This window comes from Choloepus didactylus, chromosome 22, assembly GCF_015220235.1.
Source record: "Choloepus didactylus isolate mChoDid1 chromosome 22, mChoDid1.pri, whole genome shotgun sequence".
Lineage (NCBI taxonomy): Eukaryota > Metazoa > Chordata > Mammalia > Pilosa > Megalonychidae > Choloepus > Choloepus didactylus.
In genome coordinates, this window is record NC_051328.1 from 29,495,851 (window position 1) to 29,514,044 (window position 18,194).

General features: G+C 51.1%; 1 protein-coding gene across 2 annotated transcripts in view; it reads left to right on the forward strand.

The window, feature by feature from the left end:
* The first annotated feature begins 564 nt into the window (after positions 1–564).
* The window catches only part of PDPR (pyruvate dehydrogenase phosphatase regulatory subunit), a 61,408-nt gene continuing 43,778 nt past the window's right edge, over positions 565–18,194 (forward strand). The window contains exons 1-2 of one of the 2 annotated variants that reach the window (XM_037816458.1): positions 566–801; positions 1,237–1,326. The gene's annotated coding sequence lies outside the window, so the exon portion shown is untranslated. Of the gene's footprint in view, positions 802–1,236; positions 1,327–18,194 lie in introns of both variants that reach the window. The other variant, XM_037816459.1, reaches the window with a different exon arrangement.

An 18,194-nucleotide genomic window follows, 5' to 3' on the forward strand; every position in this document is an offset into this window, starting at 1 on the left:
AAAAAAAAAAAAGAACTCAGGGATGGATAGTGAGGGAGAAGTGGATGGGGAACTTCTCAAAAGGCTCCAGAGAGCTTGTCTTCCTCCAGGCCTAGACTAGCTGGGAAGGGGCGGAACAGCAAGATGGGGCCGGGAACGCACAGCAGCTCCTCGTGCCTCCGAGGTCGGCCCCGGCCGGCAGCCGGGATTTCGGCTACGCGCTGCTACAGCCTCGCCCAGGAAGACCCAGAGCGACTTCCAAGAACAGCGCCACGGCCGGCCCAGGGAGCCTCTGCACGCCCGGGACTGGACGCGGCTTCGGACTGCGGACCCACGAGGGGCGAAGGCCAGGACACCGCCTTGACGGGGAGAAATCCCCGCGCTTCCCGCACTCCAGCGGGGTCCGGCGCGCATCTATGACGTCCCGAGTCTCTTCGCAGGAATCGAGGCAGGTCGCAAGCCCGCGCACTAACACATCCCACTGGACTGGAGACAGCGGCGCCAGGGGCGGGGCCTCGCGAAACCAAACAAGCCCACGTGCCGGGGGTGGGACCGGGGCGGCGACGTCACCCTGGCGCCTGCGCGCCGCGGAGGACTCGTGTCGTCCTTACCCTTGCTGGCGGGCCGTAAAGCGCGGAAAGGTCGCGGACTCCCGCTTCCCCGGAACTTTTTCCTCCCTCCGCCCCGCTTCCCCTGTCCCTTTCCCTGTCCCCGCTCTGTCGGCCCACCGCGACCCCCGGCCGCGACCCCCGGCTGCTGTTGTGGCTCCTGCCTCGCCGCCGCCAGGGTATTGCTGAGCGCGGGGCCCGTGGGGGCCGTGAGGTAAGGAGGCAGCTGGCCAGCCGCTCTGGCCTCCCTGTCCGCGCGGGCCTTAACCGTGTCTCCTGTGTGCCCCCGTTTCCGCTGCGGGCTCGCCCAGGGGTGGTCCCGGCCGTCCCTCGCCTCGCGTTGGCTCTGCCTTGTCGTCTCGGAAGGCGCGTTCGGCGCCAGGAGTCTGCCGGCCCGGGAGGAGAGCGGGTTCGTCGGGTCTCTCCCGGGCTTGGGGGCACTCGCTGCGGCCGGAGCCGAGCAGTCGAGGTTGTCGAGCTTCAGGGACGCGTGCCCGGCTGCCCCGGGGCCTGCGCACCGGCTCCTCCCGGCGCCCGCAGCTCAGCCTTGATGTCCCGGGCGGCCGCCCCAAGCTCTCCCCTCGGGCCTGCACACACGTGCAGCGCAGGGCAACTCAGGCTTGCCCTGCCCGCTCATCCTTCTTTGCAGGTGGAATTGTTTTCCCGCGTTGAAACGTGCTGTCCATCTGGGCTTTCCTGCTGCAGAGCCTAGCAGAAGTTGCCTAAAAGCCTAGGCCAGGTCAGTGAGCCTTCTTAATGCTTGACCTCTTGTGAGTGACGTGTACGATACTGAGGTTTGAATCTGGAATCCACAAGTCCGTGTTGCCCTTTGACGTATCGTGATGCGACCCGGGAGGGGGCCGCGTGGAGCCGGGCCGAAGGGTACACCTTTCCTGTGGTAGGACTTTGTACTAATTCCTTAAACCTGCCGGATCACCTGGTGCACTTACTGAAAACCACAGCAACCTGGGTCAACGGAATCTGGATCTCCAGACGTGGAGACTGGGAGTCTGTTTTTTGTTTTTTCTTTTTAAACAGGTGTCCCAGGTGGTTCTTACGTTAATGAGATTGTACAGCAGAGGTTAGAGCTCTCGCCTTGCTCTTGTTGGTATAAGCAAATTTAAGCAGAACCAGGGCATCTTCAGGTTGCTTAGCAACTTATTCTTAGTAGAGAATGTGCTACAATTCTTTTTCAGAACTTCTTTTAAAAGAACTATGATTTTATTTTCAACCAAGTTTTGTGTTTTATTTCTTTGTCTTTGGTGTCTTCAGTTTACTGCTGTGTACTGGCTTTTCCTGCTATGGAACTTTCTTGGTTTTGCTGCCAAACCTCCTGGAATAGATTGTGGTGCCTTCCTTAGCTTAAAATTGATGTCTACTTCAGATCCTTTTATTCCAACGTCACTGCTCTATTGACTCTTTTGAATATCGTGGTGAGCCCAAGGTCAAAATCCTTTTCCTGGGTTTTATCACCCTGGCCCTTTATCATTGTTAATTATTCCATCTTGAAATTCCATCCCCTTTGCAGTTCCCTTTCTCTTGCTGGGGGATGTGCCTTATGGCTCTGTCCTTATCTGGTTTTATGTGCAGAGTAATGAGTGCATGGCAGACTCTAGCATCACAATGGCTGGGTTTGAATCCTGGCTCTCTCATTTCCCATCTCTAGGACCTTGGGTGAGTCATTTCACCTTTCTGTGCATCAGTTTACTCACCTGTAAAATAGGGACGATAACATCTATCTCATGTTTACGCCCCTGTAAAATAGAGACGATAACATCTATCTCATGAAGTTGCAAGGACTAAATTAGTTACAGACCAAAGACGAGTTTGGCACTTTATAATGACCTATAAAATATTAGAATTTAAAAAAATTCTTTGCGGTGTTAAGATATCTTCTTAAATTTGGGGGCTTGGGATTGAGATCTCAGAGTTACCATTGATTTTTCCCCCCATCTGCTTTCTTTGTTCCTATTCATTTGCCAACAAATATTTCCTGGGTGCCTACACTGGATGCTAGGAAAACCGTGAGGAAGCTATAATGGGTCCTTGCTCTCAGAAAGGGTTGAAAAACTACTTCTTGATTGCTCATTAGGTGACAGTTTTCCTGTTCTCCCTGTTTTGTCTGGTTTAGCCTTTGCAGCAACCACATGAGGTAGGAATTCCCCTGTGTACAGATGAGAAGACGGAGGCATAGAGAGTGAGTGACTTGCCCAGTCATATAGCTCATAAGTGGCGGAGACAGTTTTCAAACCCATATCTCTCTTCCTCCAGCTGCCTGGCTGAGTTCCTTCCCTAGTTAGTAAACAGTCTGTTACGTGGTGTGGTAAGTTCTGTGCTGGGAGATGTTCAGGCTGTAGGGATAACATGGGACATCTCCGAACAAAGGGATCAGATAAGAGGGGATTAGGGGACTAGTTTTCTCTAGGAAGGTGGGGAGAACTGTGACAGTGGAAACAGTATGCCCAGAATCTGAAGTTGAAAGAGGGAGCGCACACCTGATGTGCTTCAGGAATTGCAAGTAGTTCATTTTGCCTTAATTAGAGCATGAGGGGTGGGGAAGAGAAGGGGAATGAGACTGGAAATGGGCTAGATTGTGAAGGATCTTGTACTTCATAGGAAGGTGCTTGAACTTTTTCCAAGGACAACAGAAAGTCATTGAAGAATGTTAAGCAGGGCAGTGAAATATTTACTTTGGAAAACTTGCTCAGACTCCTGTGTGGAGAATGGGGGATGAAGTATGTGCACATTAGTGGCTGGAAGCCCTGTTAGGGGAGTTCTGCAGTAATCTGAGCAAGAAATGATGGCAGCCTGGACTCGGGTAATGGCCTTGGGGATGGAGAGAGGTAGATGAATCTAAGAGGGATTTAGAATGTAGATTTGTTAGACCATGATGGTTGACTAGAGAGGGGGAGACGAGGGAAAGGGAGAAATCCAGGATAACACCCAGGTTGTAGTAGGTGGTGTCACTGGCGGACATAGAAGTGGAGCCTCTGTGAGTATTGAAGGAGGTGGATGTGACCAGTTGTACATATGGGTGTCCCAGCAGAGATGGCCATTCTGTGGCTAGATCCAGAGGGGCGCAGCTCAGGATTGCTCTGGCTTGGGCCATTGTCAGGGTAGAGGATGAGATCACCCAAGGAGAGAGTGTGAGTGTGGAGCGAAGAGAAGTGGGGTTCAGCCAGAGATCTGAGGGATAAATAAGGAATGGGGAAAGGAGAAAAGCCAATGAGGATGTGACAAGGGAAGTAGGTGTCCAAAAGAAAAAACAAAAAGAAGGGAAGAGTATGTTGTAGGAAGGCAGGAAGGAATAGTGGAGTAATCAGCTGCCGCCGAGAGGTCAGGCAATGTGGCACCTGCAAAGTGTCCTTGGAGTCTGGCAACACTGGTGTGTGGGGCCAGAGCCACGTCAGTGCGTGTTGGGGCAGAAGCCCTGGCTGCTTTCAGGTCACGAGACAGTAGGATGGGGAAAAGGGAGAAGCAGGAAATAAAAGCACCCTCTTCTGTGTATTAATTTCTCTTTATGTAAACAGGGCGAGTTGTTTAAAATCCTTCTGGCAGACTATGCAATCACCGAGGTAGAACTTGAGGGCTTAAGACCAGGGCGGTGGCAGACACGGGGCGATACGTGGTTGCAAAAATAAAATTCTGGGAAGATGGAATGAACACTGATTTTGCTATTAGATTGCTTGTTAAAACCTGCCTTTCCCATATTCAGCCTGTCATAGTTCATTATTGCCTGCTGGACATTCAGAGCTCTCTGCCCACTGTTTGCCTTCCCTGGTCTGGCCCCACCTCCCTTCGGTTCCCTCTCCCCAGCACTCACTGTCCACACTGCGGCCTCCACGCCAGGTTCCTGACTGTCCTCCCCAAGCCTACATCAGGCCCAGACTCAGTCTGTGACTTATTGTGTGTGTTTCCTGTCCCTCTTTGTTTCCTCGTCCAAACCTTATCCTGCCAGGCCTTCTGGGCCATCCCTGCCAGGAAGACACAGCCTGCACTCTTGTGTTCCTTCTCGAACTGAATTGGATTTACTGTCTCCAAAATGTGTGCTTGTGACGTCTTGGGACTTCCCTGTTCCGTGGGTGTGTGAGTGATAAGCTTAACATGATGCATAATCCTCCTCGCCTCTTGAGGGAAAGATACCTTACCTTATACCTGAAATCTCTACGTCACCCACTGAAATATGAGGCGTGTGATCCTTCTGCTTAGGTTCTGATCCCTTCCCTTCTTTTCCTTCCCAAGGGCCTCGTCCCTTCTGTTACTCCCCCTCCTTTATCATCAGTCTCCCTCCCTTTTACTGGATCATTCCCACCAGCAGCCAAATATTCTTCTTTTTTTTTTTTTTTTTTTTTTAAATTCAGGGTGCAAACAAATCATAAACTTTAATGTAAGAACTGCAATGACTTGCATCAAGCATGACATGACTATAAGGATTTAGAATTGATAGGACCTCTGCCAACATATCTAAGGTATTGGTCCCAGGAAAACTATGCTCAGGATAGAAAGAACTTTAAAACAATTAATAAATTCACATTTTCCTCAGTGGTTTCTTCAGTTGAATTTATTTCAGACAGCATGATATTCATCTAGGAAAACATCAAACTTATGTAACAACCTTCTCATTATGATGTGTCCCAAGATCCTCTCATCTCTATTTCCACCAGTCACAAACTTTTTTTTTTTTTTTGAAATAAATTCAAAGTTACATGAATAGTTGCAAAAACAATACTAGACCCATACACGGAATTCCATCATACCCTGACCCCCCTCCCCCGATAGCTCAATCCACCAACTTTAACATGCTGTCACATCTCTATTTCTTTCCCTCCTTCCCTATCATCCATCATCTATTGTTCTGTCTTCTGAACATATGAGAGTTAGCTGCACACATCCTTGAACATACACTATAATTCACGTGTATACTTCCCATGAACCAGAACATTCTTTTTATGTAATTCCATTAAGCACAGCTAAGAAGTATAAGAGATTTAACAATGACACAAAGCTTACATTATATATTTCCTTTTCCTTATGTCTCAACTGTGTCCCTTTGAGGCCCCTGTCCTCTATCCTCCAGTCCCCTCCAAGTTCATCCTTAGCATTCAGTTGTCATCTAGTTAGATTCTTTTTTTTTTTTTTTTTTTTCAGTTGTGGAAACATGTATACAGCCTAAATCTTCCCATTCCACTCCCTCCCTAGCCTTCCATTAGTGGGATTAATCACATTTAGAATGTTGTAATGCTCTTTCCCACCATCCATTACTAGAAATTTCCCTTCACCTCAGACAGCAACCCTACACTCATTTCTTAACTCCCCATTGCCCCTTCCCCCATTTCTCTTAACCCATACTCTACTTTTCATCTCTATGGTTATTTCTCTGATAATATCTTTGTGTTTACTGGGGGGCTTAAAATTAACCTCTTAAATCCATATCAATCTTGTTTTTCTTTGATACCACCTTCACTTCAATAGGGCACATAAACGATGTTCCTATACTCCTTCATTCCCCCACCTTTATATAGTTGTCTAAAATTACATATTTTACATTGAGTTCAAAACCACTGATTTGTCCTTCGAGTTTGTGTATTTTTTTATCATGTAGGAAGTAAATAGTGGAGTTACAGTTCAAAAATTATTGACTTCTATTTGTATTCCATCGTGGTTGGAGAATGTGCTTTGAGTATATTCAATTTTTTTTTTTTTTTTTTTTATTTCTTGAGGTTTGTTTTATGTCCCAGCTTATGGTCCCTTCTAGAGAAAGATCTGTGATCACTAGAGAAAAATGAGTGTCCTGGTGATTTGGGATGTAAGGTACTATATATGTCTGTTAAAATTCTATCTCTTTCTCCTTTCTTTGTCTCTCTGTTGGTAGGGCTCCCTTTAGAATCTGAAGTAGGGCAGGTCTTTTATTGGCAAAGTCTCTCAGCATTTGTCTGTGAAAAATTTAAGCTCTCCCTCAAATTTGAAGGAGAGTTTTGCTGGATAAAGTATTCTTGGTTGGAAATTTTTCTCAGAATTTTAAATATGTCGTGCCACTGCCTTCTCGCCTCCATGGTGGCCGCTGAGTAGTCACTACTTATGTTGTTTCCTTTGTATGTGGTGAATTGCTTTTCTCTTGCTGCTTTCAGAACTTGCTCCTTCTCTTTAGTATTTGACAGTCTGATCAGAATATGTCTTGGGGTGGGTTTATTTGGATTTATTCTATTTGGAGTTCACTGGGCATTTATGCTTTGTGTACTTATATTGTGTATAAGGTTGGGGAAGTTTTCCCCAACAATTTCTTTGAATACTCTTTCTAGACCTTTACCCTTCTCTTCCCCTTCTGGGACACCAATGAGTCTTAAATTTGGACGTTTTATTTTATCTATTGTATCCCTGAGGTCCGTTTCAATTTTTTTTATTTTTTTCTCATTCTTTCTTTTGTTCTTTCATTTTCTGTTCTGTGGACTTCTAGGACACTGAGATGTTGTTCAGCTTCCTCTAATCTTGTATTGTGAATATCCAGAGTCTTTTTAATTTGGCCAACAGTTTCTTTTATTTCCATAAGATCTTCTATTTTTTATTTACTCTTGCAATGTCTTCTTTATGCTCTTCTAGGGTCTTCTTTATGGCACTTATATCCTGGGCCATGGTCTTCTTGATGTCCTTTAAATCCTTTGCCATGTTTTCGTTCCTTGATTGTAGTTCTTTGATTAATTGTGTGAGGTAGAGTGTTTCTTCCGAAATCTTGATTTGTGTGTTTGGAGTTAGATTCTCCATATCTTCTGGTTTTATCATATGCATTAAGATTTTCTGTTGTTTTTGGCCTCTTGGCATTTGTTTTTGCTTGATAGGGTTCTTTCAAGTTGTAACAAAAAAAAGGATATCAATCTAATTTTTCAGAAACATAGTTTGGTGACGTACACTTGAACTAACCAGCAGATGGTGTCTGTGAGTCACCTATATCCCTCAAGTCAGTTCACAACCTTGTTCCCGCGGTGTGTGGGGAAATGATTCTTGTGGGTTCAGTTGAAGAACTCAGTTTGGCTGTGTTGCTGGAGCCGTCTGCCCTGAATGTGGGGCGTGTGTACGGGTGGCCAGGGAGGAAGGGCAGTTGTAATGTTCAAATCCCCCTGGTTCCAGGAGATTCCAGGCCGCCGCAAGAGTTTAAGCCTTCATTTCAGTTCAGCCCCAGACCCTCTCTCTCGCTGCTCCCCAAACCACCGGACTTGGCGTAGCGCCCCTGGGTTCTCTGAGCAGGTACCCCCTCCCAGCCGCGATCCTCCAGGAGCTCAGCCGAGGGAATGCCATGCTACGTCACCAGTGCGTGCTGTCCCTCAAGGGAAGCCCTGGGCCGCCGTGCCGTGGCATGCTCTCAGCTTGTTTCAGAATGCAGAATGTCTGAGGCTGTCAGCAACGCCTTGCGGGCTGAGAACAGCTGAGGTTTTCTCCACAGAGAGAGAGAGAGGGACAGAAAAACTCCCAGGTTCACCTGTCAGCCAGAGATAGCACCCGATTCTCTGGGCTCCCTATCCTGAGACAGATATGTCCCCCGATTCTCTCAAGGTCAGTTGTCACCAAAAGCCTCTGTCTGCTTGTTGAGGATTTGCTGTCTGTATTGAGCAGTTAATATTAAAACCTCATTTGGAGCTGGGCTGAGAGAGTGCACGGTGCAGCTTCTGTGAGGGAGGGGCTCTCGGCTCTAGGCTCTCTGCTCTCAGCATGGGTCCGCAGTTTTACTTACAGATTTTATGCTGTGATCTCAGGCATTCCTCCCAATTCAGGTTGGTGGATGATGAGTGGGCAGTCACATTTGTCTCCCCACTATTATTCCAGGTTATTTACTGGTTTTTTTTTCATTTATGAATTGTTCTGGGGGAGAGTAAGTCTTCCACTTCTCTCTATGCCACCATCTTCCCAGAGTCCCCCCAAATATTCTTAATATCGCCCATCTTTAAAAGCAAACAACTTTCTTCCTCCCCACATCTTCCCGCACACTCTTATTTTTCTGCTCCCCTTTTGAGCAAAATGTAATGGAGCTGTCTCTGCTCCCTAATCTCCTGTTTGCCCTTTGATTTACTCTCGTCTGTATTTCATCCCTACCACTCCCCTGAAAATGTTGTGTTTGAGGTTCCCACAAACCTCTAAGTTGTCAAGTTCCCACTGATGCTTTGTCATCTTGCTTGACCTCTCAGCACCCTCTACAGTTAACCACTTCTTAAATCACGTTCCTCTCTTGGCCTCTGTGACACTCTGTCTGGTTTTCTTTGTATCTCATTTTCTCTTTCCCATCTTTGGCATCCAGTTTCTTCCTCCAAGCAGTCTGGCCTTTTTCTGTGTCCACTGCCACCATCCTTGTTTTTTTTTTTTTTTTTTTTTTTTTGCTTCCCAGGCTGCTGTGATGGTTTGAAGCTGTTATCTCTCCCAGAAAATTATGTTCTTAAAGCTAATCCCTTCCTGTGGTTGTGGACCCATTTTAAGTAGGGTCTTTTGGCAAGTAGGATCTTAAGTTGAGATGTGGGTCTTTATCCTTTTACTGAAGTCTTTCATAATTGGATAAAAGACAGAAAAATAACTAAAAAAAAAAAAATTGCCTAGAGAAGCTCAGGGACAAAAGACAGAGAATCTGAGAGAGGAGACACAGAAAACAGAGAGGAAGCCACAGGAGCCAGAAGCTGGAAGCAAGGAAACCCAAGAGAGAAGGGAGAGACTGGGTAGACATTGCCATGTGCCTCTCCATGTGACAGAGGAGCTGAGGATCACTGGTAGCTGGTCTTTGGGAGAAAGCATCGCCTGTTGATGCCCTAATTTGGACATTTTCTCAGCCTCAGACTGTAAACTTTTAAAGTAATAACTCCACCAAAACCTATGGGATGCAGCAAAAGCAGTGCTAAGGGGGAAATTTATAGCACTAAACACATATATTAAAAAGGAAGAAAGAGCCAAAATCAAAGAACTAATGGATCAACTGAAGAAGCTAGAAAATGAACAGCAAACCAATCCTAAACCAAGTACAAGAAAAGAAATAACAAGGATTAAAGCAGAAATAAATGACATAGAGAACAAAAAAACGATAGAGAGGATAAATATCACCAAAAGTTGGTTCTTTGAGAAGATCAACAAGATTGACAAGCCCCTAGCTAGACTGACAAAATCAAAAAGAGAGAAGACCCATATAAACAAAATAATGAATGAAAAAGGTGACATAACTGCAGATCCTGAAGAAATTAAAAAAATTATAAGAGGATACTATGAACAACTGTATGGCAACAGACTGGATAATGTAGAGGAAATGGACAATTTCCTGGAAACATATGAACAACCTAGACTGACCAGAGAAGAAATAGATGACCTCACCCAACCCATCACAAGCAAAGAGATCCAATCAGTTGCGGTCGCAGCTAGGGGCGGGCACCCACGGAACCCTCTGTGCTCAGGGTTGCTTAAGGGGTACCGGCGGCAGCTCTTCCCGGAGGTGAAGGTGAGGCGGGGGACTTGGCCGAGTCCCCGGCGGAGGCGTGCAAGGTGTGGAGGGCGGCGAGAGAGGAACGCGAAACACTCTCCTCTCGAGGGGATAGAACAAAAGCCTTTATTCAGGGGTCAGCACAAGTTATATAGGGTGGCATAGAGGGCGGGGTCGGTGTTAGGGGTGTGGGGTTCTTACATGGCAATGCTGAGGGGATAAAGGCTAGGATTGGTTCTGAGAGGGCGCGGAGGTCGTTTGAAAAAAGGGCAGGAGTTGCTCTGGCAACGGTGTATGCGCCCTGGCGGTGGCGGGAGTTGCTCTGGCAACGGGGAGTGTGCGGGCAAGATAAGGGGGGGGGCGGTTTTCTCCGGCAAGCTTCCTCTAACGGTTGTATTTTGGGTGAGGGAGATGGGGCCTGTAGCCGGCTCCACTTTCTTAGGCCCGGGGGGCTGTGGAGGATATTACTGCCCATGCCCACTACCCTCCCCAGGGGCTGGCCAGGTTCCCTGGGGGGGGGCTGTGGAGGGCGCTACTGCCCATGCCCATCGCCTCCCCCAGGGGCTGACCAGGTTCCCTGGCCCCGGCCCGCCAAGTTGGAACTCAGCACCAGCAACCCGCAATTCCCCCTTCTTTTCTAATTAGAAGAAGAAGCTCACAGGAGAGATCCGCCAAGGGATGAGGGAGAGGGGAGGCCGGGGAGGGGAAAAGGATTGACGGCCGCTCAGAGAGGCTGGAGCTCGGCGTTGGTGTGGCGCCCGGGCGCTCGAGAGGGGCCTCGCTGCTTGCGGGATGGACGAGGGTGGTAACGCTGCGGAGGGCCAGCTTCTTCAGTAGAGGCAAGTCGTTGATACTGCACTTGTACAAATGATGAGAAGACAGCATTGGCCTGGCTTTTAACACGTTGGACAAGTCTGCGGATAATACAGGGCCCTAGGGTGAGAGCTAGAATAATCATTAGTAGGGGGCCGATGAGAGGGAGGAGGTATGGGAGGAGGGGGGTAAAGATGTGGGACCAATAGTTGGTGGCTTCACGGTCCCTTCTGCGTTGTTCTAGTCCTTCTCGGACCTTCTTTAGGCTGTTTTCGGCGAGACCTGTGGAATTGGCATATACACAGCATTCTTCTCCTAGGGCGGCGCAAAGGCCTCCTTCTTTGAGGAGAAGAAGGTCGAGACCTCGGCGGTTTTGGAGCACGACCTCAGAGAGGGAGTTAACAGAATTTTTAAGATGGGAAATAGTGTTTTGTAGGTGACGAATGTCCTCGTCAACAGCCGCCCGGAGGTGAGTTAGGGCGGAGCCTTGACTGGCTAGTGCAGCGATTCTGGTGCCAGCGCCTGCAAGACCTAGGAGGGTGGCGACCGTGAGGGCGGTGATGGGCTCTCGCTTTTGCAGAGGGGCAGGAGCTGCAGTTCTTTCTAGGCGGAGGAAGAAGTCTTCCTCGCTGTGGTATAGGACCCTAGGGATAAGGACAATTAGGAGGCAAGTTTCATGAGTTGTATTGAGGGTTCGCACGTTAAGGCAGGGGGTAAGTCCTGTAGAGGAGCAGAGCCATTGGGAGGAGTTGTGGGGAATAAGAAATTTGGCAGAGCTGTCGGGGGATGAGTAGTTGGCACAAGCTGTGAGGTTGGGAGAGTTGTATGAGAGAGGGCGGATGCACTTTCCTGTGGAGGAAACCGAATGAAAGGTTAGGGGGACGGCAGAGGTATTCCAATTGCATTCCGAGGGGCTATTCTCTGTATTTTCTGAAAAGGAGAGGTTGGAGGCGACGGGCTCATACAGGGAGGAGGAGGTGGAGAGGCAAAGCCAACAGGAGGAGGTAAGATTGGGGTGGGAGGAATTCACTGAGGTGAAGGCCGCTTGGATAAGGCCAAGGAGGGGAGAGGAGTAACGAGAGGGGGGCAGAAAAGGTTGGGGTGGTGGGGTTGGCGATGCGCTGTTTGCAGCTGAGGTGCGGCTGGAGGGCCGTGGATTAAGGGGGTTAAGGACTTTGTTGGGGCCAACGCCGCTCGGATCGGTGGCGGTGGGGTGTCTCTTTTGTATGGAGAAGAGACCACCCCAATCATAGCCCTCCATGTAGAGGTGGAGGCCATATGTGCGGCCACTAAGCCAATTGTCCTCGCCGGGGTTTTTAACCTTAAGGGTTATATTGCGCCAATTTGGCTTTGTCCATGACACTTGGAGGTGCTGATCTCTATTGGGAGCTTCAGACCATCCGTAGGCCATTGTTTCACACCCCCAGGAGGGGCAATAAAAATGCGAGGGGTCAGCACAGCCTTTGCCTGTGGAGGGACAAATGTAATAACCAGAAACAAGGCCGCCTTGACATTGATTACGTAACCAATTATTGTTGTTTAAACCTGTGAATTGAACAAAATCACAAATGCTGGCAGTAAACGAAGGAGCCTCGGCTGTAACATTATAGAGGAGGTCCTTCTCTATCCCCCCCATGATATGGACTGTCCAGTTAAAAGGTTGGTGTAGTGAGTTGGCCTGGGTGGGAGAGGTGAGGGCAAGCATGATCATTAGAAGGGAAGCAATGCTTGGGTGGGGGTTATGGAGGTGCAGGGGACTTGCTTTTGCCCGTCTGTATAGGCGCATAATCTCCATGATTTCTTATTTTTCCGGGGGTATCTCCGGACTGGGCTCCCGGTCTAGATGCAAGGTTGTTATCTGGTACACCAGGTTGCGGAGATGACGGCGTTCTCGTCTTGTTGGACGCGTGGCTGCTGGTGGCGGGTCGGATTGCTCTTCCTGGGATCCAGATTGGCTGTGATGCATCATCTGGGAAAACACAAGCAAACCCGCGCCCCTGGGCGAGGAGTGGGGAGGGACCCTTCCAGGCATTACTCTCTGGGTCCTTCCAGTAGACCATCGGGGCCTGGGTAGGCCTATACGAGGGCTCCCAATGTCTATGTAGGGGCGAAAGCCCTTCCTTATTGAATGTGAATAGGTTAAGGTGAATAAGGGCTGCTATGATAAGGTCCCCTGGAGTTGCCTGGGGGAGCATGGCCCTTTGTTTTTCAATTTGTGTTTTTAAGCGGCGGTGGACGGCTTCCACAATAGCTTGCCCCTGAGGATTATAAGGGATGCCGAAATGATGGGTGATGTTATATAACTGAAGAAAGGCTGCAAAGGAGGCACTGCGATAGGCAGGCCCATTGTCCGTTTTTATGTCCCAGGGGACTCCCATGAAGAGAATTCCTTGTCTCAGGGCCTTGATAACACATGGCCGAGAAGGTGTCAATCATTACTTGAGGCGCCCAAAGGACGGAACGTGAGTTACGTCCATTTGCCATCTAGAATTGGGTTTTAGGCCTTGTGGGTTGACTCCCTGAGGTTGCAGGGGGCCAAGCGGCGCGAAGGGCGCACAAGTTGCGCAATTGCGGACAAGATGTTTACAGGTGTCTAGGGGGAGGCCACATAGATGATGCAACGATGCAGCCGAAAAGTGAAACTTAGAATGCAATAACTTGGCCTGGTTAACAGCATCCCCCGGAGGGGCCGCTGTGCGAGTTAGCATTGCTTGGGTATCTTGAGCTGAGACCGCTTGGTCTACTATACTGTCGCCATTAGCCAAGGGCCCCGGAAGGCCTGAGTGACTACGAATGTGGCTAATGAACCAAGAATCCTGTCGATGCTCCAAGATGCTCCTGAGGTCAGAAAGTGCTTTATCGATGGCCGAGTTCCCGGGGAAAAAGGTGGAAAACGCGAGGACTCGGCAGACCTGATAAGTGTAGAGGCTGTCGGTGAAAATGTTTACTGGGTGGTTCCAGTGGGTGTTCAGCGCGTATGACACCGCCAGGATTTCCCCCACTTGGACTGAATGAAGGTTGACATAGCTGAATAGGCGGGGTTTTGGGTGGTCCGGGGGATAAGAGAGGAAGGTGAAACGGGTTTTGGAGGCGTTAGTAAAGACGGTAGTGGCACCCGGGATGGGTGCAGAGGAGGGGAAAGGGTGGAAGGGGCTGCAGAAGGGAAGCTTGGCGAGTCCCTGTAATAGTCGATGGCTAGGATAGTGGCAGCTGAATTCCCCATGAAATCCTTCTAAAAGGATTTGCATGTCCGGGTTATCACGTATAAGCAGGCGGGTTTGGCCTGCGTTCAGGGGCCAAACAATTTTTTCCGGCGGCGCTTCAAATACATGAACAGCCAGGGTGACTAGATCTGAAGCTAGGCTGATCCAGAGCCGCACTGCGGGGCAGATTTTCCTAAGCCGGCTTTTAGCGGGGTGCGCCCAAAGTAGAGGGCCATCTTGCCACAGGCAGCCCATGGGTGTTCCGGGCGTAGGAAGGATGAGTGCCATAAGATTGCCCTCTCTAGTGCTGAACCTGTTGAGACAGCAGGCGGCGAGCGCCTTGTTAATGGTGGCAATGGCTTCCTTTGCCTCCTGGGTGAGCTTAATGCGCCGGGAGACCGCTAGCGGCGGGGCTTCTGGGACACTCAGCAGCATAAAGAATGGTTGGAGCTGTGTGGTGGTGATCGGCAACGCAGAGCGGAGCCAATTGATTTGACCGCAGAGCTGTTGGAGCTCAGTGATGGTGACCCGATCTGGTATGTCCAGCTGGGGAGCGGACGGGGCAATGGTTTTATCAATGCTAAACCCTAAGAAGGCCAGTGGCGGCACAATCTGAACCTTTTCGGGCTGAACCGTAAGGCCGAGGTCAGCTAAATTAGTGGTGAGGTCTTTGAGGATTAGAGGAAGCGCCTCGGCGTCCTCAGAGGCCACCAAGATGTCATCCATGTAATGGATGAGCATGGCCCGCTTTCGCAGGGGGGCCACTGCGTGATTAACATACATTTGGCAGATGGCCGGACTGTTACGCATCCCTTGAGGGAGGACTTTCCATTGGTACCTGCTAGCCGCGCCCGCGTGATTGGGGACGGGGACTGTAAAGGCAAAGCGAGGGCGGTCTCGCTCATGTAGCGGGATGGAAAAGAAACAGTCTTTGATGTCAATGGTGGCTACGTGATAGTGAGCCGGGATGGCCACCGGATGGGGGAGGCCAGGCTGCGGGGAACCCATGGGAAGAATATGCTTATTAATCTCCCGCAGATCATGGAGGAGCCTAAATTTCCCTGTGGCTTTTTTATGAATAACAAACACTGGCGAATTATAGGGGCTAGTAGAAGGTTCTATGTGGCTTGCGTCCAATTGTTCTTGGACAAGGGCTTGGAGTGCAACTAATTTGTGCGTGGGAAGGGGCCACTGCTCCACCCATATAGGTTCCTCAGTATCCCACTGCAGAGGAACGGGCGCTGGAGGTGTTAAACGAGCAGTGGCGCACATTATTGGGGGGGCTGCGTGGTAAGCACTGCCCCAGAGGCGGCGAGGATATCACGGCCCTGTAAAATTTGGTCTATGGTGTGTAGGAACAACGGGCGGAAGGTGCCTGAGTGGCCTTCTTCATCCTCCCACTTAATGGGTCCCATGGCCTGAAGAGAAGTGGAGGTACCGGTGGCTCCCACTACCGAGGGACCATCGAGAACCATGCACATGGTGGCATACTGAGCGGACATGCAAGAGACTTCTGCCCCTGAATCGAGCGTGCCCGTGTACCATTGCCCCCCTATTTTTAATTTACGGGTAGGCTTTTCCGGAGTGATAGGGACTGTCCAGAGAAGCGTTTTACGGCCTTCCTTTTGAGGCTCTGGCGGGGAGACTTCAACGGTGCCGTTAGATGCCACATGCCACTGGTACGGGCAATCCCCCCTAGGGGAGGAAGAATGACAATGGTAGGGGCACTCGGGAAGTCCTTTGGGGCCACCGTTGTGGCCCCAGGTGGGATGATCAGTTCCATTAGAACCGGCTGGAACGCTGCCTCTTAGGGGCGGGGCTGAGGCTTGCCCCGCTGGGAGTTTAAAGCTTGCTCAGCGCTTTGGTGCTGACCCTGACTGGGGCGGAGGGGTTTGGGGTTAGATTTGCAATCGCGCGCCCAGTGATAGCCACGCTGACAGCGTGGGCAAGGAGTGAGAGGGGGGCGCCCATTGCGCGGCCTGAAAGGCGGGCGGTTGACCTCCGCATTGGGGCACTCCCGGGCAAAATGGCCGCTCTGCCCGCACTTGAAGCAACCGGCGGTGGCGGCTAAGGCGGCAGTGACAGCGCCAGAGACAGCCTGGGCTAGGGACGCGGCAGCTGGGTCAGAGGCGCTGCAGGCAAGTACCCAATCGTGTATGCTCTTCTCCCGCAAGGGAAGGATAGCCTGCTTGCAAGGGGGACTGGCTCCCTCGAGAATGAGTTCTCGAGCGAGGGCCAGTTGGGCCTGGGGATCACTAACCTTTCGAGCGCAGGTTTCTTCGACCCTGGAGACAAAGGTGGCGAAAGGCTCACTCGGCTCCTGGAGGAGCTTGGTGAATTTATTAGGCCGACAGGCGGAGCAGTTGGCAAACGCTCGTAAGGCGATTCCCCGAAGGATAGGCCAAAAGGTGGCAGGTGCATTGGTATAGGCGGATGCGTGTATAAACGCTCCCGTGCCCATGTAAGCCTCGGGGGGATGAGTGGCCCCAGTGGCTGCGTCTCACTCGCTCTGCCTAGCTGCTTCTGCCTGGAAGTGGGCATGCCAATCAACGAACTGGCCGGGGCCAAGGATGGTACGGGCAAGCGAGGCCCAGTCTTGGGTAGGAGGCAAAGGTCCATGGCGACATCCTGCAGTATTTGGGAAGCGTATGGGCTACCCAATCCGTCCTCCTTGACGGCCCTGCGAAGTTGCTTGATAGTGTCTGAGTCAATGGGATACCAGTCGTACGGTTTTTGCGGTGTGGGGGTAACGTTAAGGGGAAAGCAGCGAAAAGCGCGAGGGAAAGGAGGACGCGCTTGCAGAGGGCCTGGCACGGGAGTGGGGGCAGGGGCAGCGTTGCCCCAAGGGTTGCCTTGAGGTGTAGAAGGCAGCCAGGGGTTGTTTGCCGGCGGGGCGGGAGGGGCGGCGGCAGCCGCCGGCAGCGGCTCTAAGGGGGAGAGGAAGGCGGGTCGTGAGTGGGGGGTGGGTGTGGGTTGCGGCGGCGCAATCCAAGAGTCCGCCGAAGGGGGAAGCGGAAGCGGGAGGCCCCAAGTGTCGCAAGATGGCGGCGCGGTGGGCGTAGCTAAGGCGTAAGATGGCGGGCTAGCTCCGTCCTGTGGAAGGGCGGGGTAAAGCGCATGCGGTTTCCGGCCCGGCTCAGGGCTGACGTCATCGCTGGAGCTGAGGCGCTTGGCGTGCGGATAGATGATTACCCATAGCGGAGGGGAAAGGAGGGGGGGGTCGTCTACAGAACAAGGAGAATGAGGTAAACCGTGGCCGTGAGGCCGAAGAAGACGACGAGAACAGAAAGCAGGACTCTCTGGTAACGGGAACAGTCTGGGGGGGCGGTCACGGCCAGGCACACTGCGCCGAACAGAGAAACGAAGACACAGAGGACTACACCAAAGTAATGAAGGGGTAGAGGGAGAGTGTTAGGAGGAATGGGGGTCATAGAAAGAGAAGACAAGAGGTAGTCGGGGGCAACAGTATTTGTAGCCGGGATAATTCGGCAAGGGAGAGGCGGCTCCGGGCGCGGAGCGGCGAGGGAGAGGCGGCCCTTACCTTGCAGGCGAGGGGAAGGGGAGATGGAGAGGCGTCCGGGCGAGCGGGCGATTTGCTGGACCGTTGCGTGGAGAGGGGACGAGTAGATGTGCCTCACACGGGGCACCAGTTGCGGTTGCAGCTAGGGGCGGGCACCCACAGAACCCTCTGCGCTCAGGGTTGCTTAAGGGGTACCGGCGGCAGCTCTTCCCGGAGGCGAAGGTGAGGCGGGGGACTTGGCCGAGTCCCCGGCGGAGGCGTGCAAGGTGTGGAGGGCGGCGAGAGAGGAACGCGAAACACTCTCCTCTCGAGGGGATAGAACAAAAGCCTTTATTCAGGGGTCAGCACAAGTTATATAGGGTGGCATAGAGGGCGGGGTCGGTGTTAGGGGTGTGGGGTTCTTACATGGCAATGCTGAGGGGATAAAGGCTAGGATTGGTTCTGAGAGGGCGCGGAGGTCGTTTGAAAAAAGGGCGGGAGTTGCTCTGGCAACGGTGTATGCGCACTGGCGGTGGCGGGAGTTGCTCTGGCAACGGGGAGTATGTGGGCAAGATAAGGGGGGCGGTTTTCTCCGGCAATCAGTCATCAAAAATCTTCCCACAAATAAATGCCCAGGGCCAGATGGCTTC